The sequence below is a fragment of the Lithobates pipiens genome, unplaced genomic scaffold, assembly GCF_037356315.1.
Source record: "Lithobates pipiens isolate NorthernLeopardFrog02 unplaced genomic scaffold, aLitPip1_a1.2 Scaffold_30, whole genome shotgun sequence".
Taxonomy (NCBI): Eukaryota; Metazoa; Chordata; class Amphibia; order Anura; family Ranidae; genus Lithobates; species Lithobates pipiens.
The window spans coordinates 26,947,606-26,954,388 of NW_027507791.1; positions in this window are offsets into that span (position 1 = coordinate 26,947,606).

The window sequence follows — 6,783 nt, forward strand, 5'->3', positions numbered from 1 at the left end:
TATTCCACATCCATGAAGCTCCCCGTCCAGCAAATAGGACACTGCTGGGAATACCACATTCCAGAATCCAGGCCAAGGGATGCCTTTTTTTTTGGTCAAGCTCCGTGCAGACGTCGAGGAAATGGCAACTAAAAGGAGCAGAAAGGTGGTGTGTGGGGGGTGGTAAATCCGGCCCGGGCTCCGATACTGTTGCAGCAATTGCAGATTAAAACCACAAAAGGTCATTTCTACAATAGAAGGACACGAGTGCCTTGGAAGCGAATTCCGTCTCCCGTGTTTTCCTGGAATGTGAGGGACACGGAGGACAGAGCCGGAGGTGAAAGTACTGAGCATAATCCTCTGCGTGCGGGAAATCAGGTCAGAGCCGGTTTAATACAGAACATGGACAGCTGGACGGGGATGGTCACCTTCTGGTCAGCGTGAGGTCATCAACGTCCTCCAGGAAGGGCCACCCCACCCATAGACAGGGGTCCATATTCTCCCCCCCCCCCCAAGAGACCACCCCACCTATAGACAGGGGTCCATATTCTCCCCCCCCCAAAGAGACCACCCCACCTATAGATAGGGATCCATATTCTTCCCCCACCCCGAGACCACCCCACCCATAGACAGGAGTCCATATTCTTCCTCCGCCCCGCCCCCCAAGAGACCACCCCACCCATAGATAGGGATCCATATTCTTCCCCCACCCCAAGACCACCCCACCCATAGACAGGAGTCCATATTCTTCCTCCGCGCCCCCCCCCCCCCCCCCCCCAAGAGACCACCCCACCTATAGATAGGGATCCATATTCTTCCCCCACCCCCCAGAGACCACCCCACCTATAGATGGGGATCCATATTCTTCCCCCACCCCGAGACCACCCCACCCATAGACAGGAGTCCATATTCTTCCTCCGCCCCGCCCCCCAAGAGACCACCCCACCCATAGATAGGGATCCATATTCTTCCCCCACCCCAAGACCACCCCACCCATAGACAGGAGTCCATATTCTTCCTCCGCGCCCCCCCCCCCCCCAAGAGACCACCCCACCTATAGATAGGGATCCATATTCTTCCCCCACCCCCCCAGAGACCACCCCACCTATAGATGGGGATCCATATTCTTCCCCCACCCCGAGACCACCCCACCCATAGACAGGAGTCCATATTCTTCCTCCGCCCCCCCCATAGACAGGAGTCCATATTCTTCCTCCGCCCCCCCCCCCCCAAGAGACCACCCCACCCATAGACAGGAGTCCATATTCTTCCTCCGCCCCCCCCCCCATAGACAGGGGTCCATATTCTTCCTCCGCCCCCCCCCCCCATAGACAGGGGTCCATATTCTCCCCCCCCCAAAGAGACCACCCCACCTATAGATAGGGATCCATATTCTTCCCCCACCCCAAGACCACCCCACCCATAGACAGGAGTCCATATTCTTCCTCCGCGCCCCGCGCCCCCCCCCCCCCCAAGAGACCACCCCACCTATAGATAGGGATCCATATTCTTCCCCCACCCCCCCAGAGACCACCCCACCTATAGATGGGGATCCATATTCTTCCCCCACCCCGAGACCACCCCACCCATAGACAGGAGTCCATATTCTTCCTCCGCCCCCCCCATAGACAGGAGTCCATATTCTTCCTCCGCCCCCCCCCCCAAGAGACCACCCCACCCATAGACAGGAGTCCATATTCTTCCTCCGCCCCCCCCCCCCATAGACAGGGGTCCATATTCTTCCTCCGCCCCCCCCCCCCCCATAGACAGGAGTCCATAGTCTTCCTCCGCCCCCCCAAGAGACCACCCCACCCATAGACAGGAGTCCATATTCTTCCTCCGCCCCCCCCATAGACAGGGGTCCATATTCTTCCTCCGCCCCCCACCCATAGACAGGGGTCCATATTCTTCCTCCGCCCCCCCCCCCCCCAAGAGACCACCCCCACCTATAGATAGGGATCCATATTCTTCCCCCACCCTGAGACCACCCCACCCATAGACAGGAGTCCATATTCTTCCTCCGCCCCGCCCCCCAAGAGACCACCCCACCCATAGATAGGGATCCATATTCTTCCCCCACCCCAAGACCACCCCACCCATAGACAGGAGTCCATATTCTTCCTCCGCGCCCCCCCCCCCCCCCCCCCAAGAGACCACCCCACCTATAGATAGGGATCCATATTCTTCCCCCACCCCCCCAGAGACCACCCCACCTATAGATGGGGATCCATATTCTTCCCCCACCCCGAGACCACCCCACCCATAGACAGGAGTCCATATTCTTCCTCCGCCCCCCCCATAGACAGGAGTCCATATTCTTCCTCCGCCCCCCCCATAGACAGGAGTCCATATTCTTCCTCCGCCCCCCCCATAGACAGGAGTCCATATTCTTCCTCCGCCCCCCCCCCCCCCAAGAGACCACCCCACCCATAGACAGGAGTCCATATTCTTCCTCCGCCCCCCCCCCCCCCATAGACAGGGGTCCATATTCTTCCTCCGCCCCCCCCCCCCCATAGACAGGAGTCCATAGTCTTCCTCCGCCCCCCCCAAGAGACCACCCCACCCATAGACAGGAGTCCATATTCTTCCTCCGCGCCCCCCATAGACAGGGGTCCATATTCTTCCTCGGCCCCCCCCCCCCATAGACAGGGGTCCATATTCTTCCTCCGCCCCCCCCCATAGACAGGGGTCCATATTCTTCCTCCGCCCCCCCCCAAGAGACCACCCCCACCTATAGATAGGGATCCATATTCTTCCCCCACCCTGAGACCACCCCACCCATAGACAGGAGTCCATATTCTTCCTCCGCCCCGCCCCCCCCCAAGAGACCACCACACCTATATACAGGGGTCCATATTCTTCCCCCCCAAGAGACCACCCCACCCATAGACAGGAGTCCATATTCTTCCTCCGCCCCCCCCATAGACAGGGGTCCATATTCTTCCTCCGCCCCCCCCCCCCATAGACAGGAGTCCATAGTCTTCCTCCGCCCCCCCCAAGAGACCACCCCACCTATAGATAGGGATCCATATTCTTCCCCCACCCTGAGACCACCCCACCCATAGACAGGAGTCCATATTCTTCCTCCGCCCCCCCCCCCAAGAGACCACCCCCACCTATAGATAGGGATCCATATTCTTCCCCCACCCTGAGACCACCCCACCCATAGACAGGAGTCCATATTCTTCCTCCGCCCCGCCCCCCCCCCCCCCCCCCAAGAGACCACCCCACCTATATACAGGGGTCCATATTCTTCCCCCCCCCCCCCCCCCCCCCAAGAGACCACCCCACCCATAGACAGGAGTCCATATTCTTCCTCTGCCCCCCCCCCCCCCCCCCCAAGAGACCACCCCACCCATAGACAGGAGTCCATATTCTTCCTCTGCCCCCCCCCCCCCCCCCCCAAGAGACCACCCCACCTATAGATAGGGATCCATATTCTTCCCCACCCCGAGACCACCCCACCCATAGACAGGGGTCCATATTCTTCCTCCGCCTCCCCCCCAAGAGACCACCCCACCCATAGACAGGGGTCCATATTCTTCCTCCGCCCCCCCCCCCCCCCAAGAGACCACCCCACCCATAGACAGGGGTCCATATTCTTCCTCCGCCCCCCCCCCCCCCAAGAGACCACCCCACCCATAGACAGGGGTCCATATTCTTCCTCCGCCCCCCCCCCCCCCCAAGAGACCACCCCACCTATAGACAGGGGTCCATATTCTTCCCCCAAAAGACCACCCCACCCATAGATAGGGGCATCAGGGGCCGCACAGGCAGTCCTAGAGGGCGTCAGGGGCCATGGAGCGCACTGCAGGCACTGGGCCGCACAGGACATCCAGTAAAGCACTAGGACACAGGAAGTTTGAGTGCTTTGGGGGCCACAGCAGCCATGATGCTCCCCGGTGCCATGTCAGCTGTATATACACACTGACCCGCCCGGCTGGTCAGGTGAAGAGAAGGAAGGATTGGCCACACACAGCCCCATCACCATGTCACTGGCCGCCAGGCAGGCAAGGAGACTACCACTGCTGAAAACACTCCTCTCTTGGCAGTGTGGGGGGCAGCCCTTCTCTTGGCAGTGTGCATCTTAGCGGGCAGCCCTTTTAAACAGACGCCCGTCCATCCAGTTCTGTATTCACACTCCGCCAGTCTCTGCACAGCAGCACTTAGACTGGGGGAGGGTCAGCACTGCAGGAGGAGAGACCAGAGTGACAGGTGAGCTGCTACTGTGTTGAAAAGTGCGGCACCTGGAGAGAGGGTGAACTTCATCTGCGAGCCACTGGTCATTCACCATCCAATCCCAACCCTCAGCAAGCTGTGCACCTTTTACTGCAGTGAGAAGTAAATGGTCAGGACCTGACTGTGCTCTAAGTCAGGGGTGCCTTCTTCACAGAATCATCTCACCCAAGTTTGTATTTAGTGGTTTGAAATGGCAGTTTTGCAGAGATTGACTCTCCGTACTTCCAGAGTGTGAAGACGATGGTCACCGTACCGTGTACAGGAGGGTGGGGCTGCCCTGGGTAGAGGGGGGCATGCTGGGACTTGTAGTTTGTAGAATTTGGAGTGGGTGGTAGGACAGATGCTGGGGGGGTGGGGAATGGGGCGCTCAAATTACCCCTAATCTCTGGCCCGGTGATGGGTGGGGGAAGTGTGCGCTCAGATTACTCCCAATCTCTGGCCCAGTGATGGGTGGGGGTGTGCGCTCAAATTACCCCTAATCTCCGGCCCGGTAATGGGTGGGGGGGGTGTGCGCTCAAATTACCCCTACTCTCTGGCCCGGTGATGGGTGGGGGGGTGCGCTAATCTCCAGCCCGGTGATGGGTGTGGGGGGGGGGGGGGGGTGGGCGCTCAGATTACCCCTAATCTCCAGCCCGGTGATGGGTGGGGGGGGTGGGCGCTCAGATTACCCCTACTCTCCAGCCCGGTGATGGGTGGGCGCTCAGATTACCCCTAATCTCCGGCCTGGTGATGGGTGGGGGGGGTGGGGCGCTCAGATTACCCCTAATCTCTGGCCCGGTGATGGGTGGGGGGTGGGGCGCTCAGATTACCCCTAATCTCTGGCCCGGTGATGGGTGGGGGGGGGGGGGTGGGGGTGTGCGCTCAGATTACCCCTAATCTCTGGCCCGGTGATGGGTGGGGGTGTGCCTTCAGATTACCCCTAATCTCCGGCCCGGTGATGGGTGGGGGTGTGCGCTCAGATTACCCCTAATCTCCGGCCCAGTGATGGGTGGGCGCTCAGATTACCCCTAATCTCCGGCCCAGTGATGGGTGGGCGCTCAGATTACCCCTAATCTCCGGCCCAGTGATGGGTGGGCGCTCAGATTACCCCTAATCTCCGGCCCGGTGATGGGTGGGCGCTCAGATTACCCCTAATCTCCGGCCCGGTGATGGGTGGGCGCTCAGATTACCCCTAATCTCCGGCCCGGTGATGGGTGGGGGTGTGCGGTCAGATTACCCCTAATCTCCGGCCCGGTGATGGGTGGGGTGGGGTGGGGTGGGGGTGTGCGGTCAGATTACCCCTAATCTCCGGCCCGGTGATGGGTGGGGGGCCGCCATGTTCCCAGCCGTTTCTCTCTGAACATAAAGAGATTAGCGAGGGCCCGGAATGAGGCCGCCGGGTGAACAACTTCCCCCATCATTAGCCCCGGATTGGATTACGCCGGGCGCCCCCATCTCCGCTTTATCACTCCGTAAACCCATTTAAAGAGCACTGCGGACAGATGGCGGCTAAGCCCATTTTCCTGTCAGCTCGCCATCGCCCCCTCTGTGCGGCGGGAAGTACAGGCGGCTTATTGGCCAATAATCCGTTAAGGGATAAATCCTCAATCATCGGCAACCCTTCTCCGTCCAGCTGCCGCTGCGTCCGGGGGAGGGGGCGGGTACAACGTCACCAGACAAGGAAGAGAGACACACACAACGGATAAAGCTTTGGGAAACATTTAATGACAAGATCACCCTGGAAACGTTACATGTGGAGTGCTAGCTCTGTGGGTCAGCCGCGTCTGTCTGGGACGTCGCTCTAACGACACTTTGACCACCTGCATGATGTTGGTGTAGCCGGATCCGGGTCTCCAGCCGGTCAGGATGATGACGATGTCGTCCTTGTGGAGGAAACCGCGAACTTTCCCTGTCATATACAATGTATCCATCATCATCACCACCATCATCACCATCATCCCGATTGTTATTACCGAATATATAAACTGTATAATTAATAATGTCATCACTAATAATCATCACTATTAGAATGGTGATACTAGAAATAGTGATATTGGCAATTATTATTAATAAATAATATTACTAAGGAATAATCATACCAACAGTAGAAATAAAATTTATATATTTTTTTATTTCTACTGTTAGTTTTATTACTATTGTTGGTAGTATTATTCCCTACTACTACTACATAATTTTTACTACCGTGTTAGGAATAATCATACAAAGTAGTAGTAAGGAATAATACTACCAACAGTAGTAATAAAACTATATTATTTTTATTACTACTGTTGGTATGATTATTCAGTAGTAATTAATAATAACACTAATATTATGATTATTCCTATTAGTAATTTTAGCAAAATAATATTAGTATAATAATATTTGCTAATACACTAATCATAATAGTAGAATTATTATTATTATTTATTTTTGCTAATATCACTAATAATCATAATAGTAGTGATAATACAATTATTAATGATTATTAGTGATATTAGCAGATATTATACTAATAAATAGGAATAATCATAATAGTGTTATTACTAATATTACTACTGAATAATCATACCAACAGTAGTAATAAAA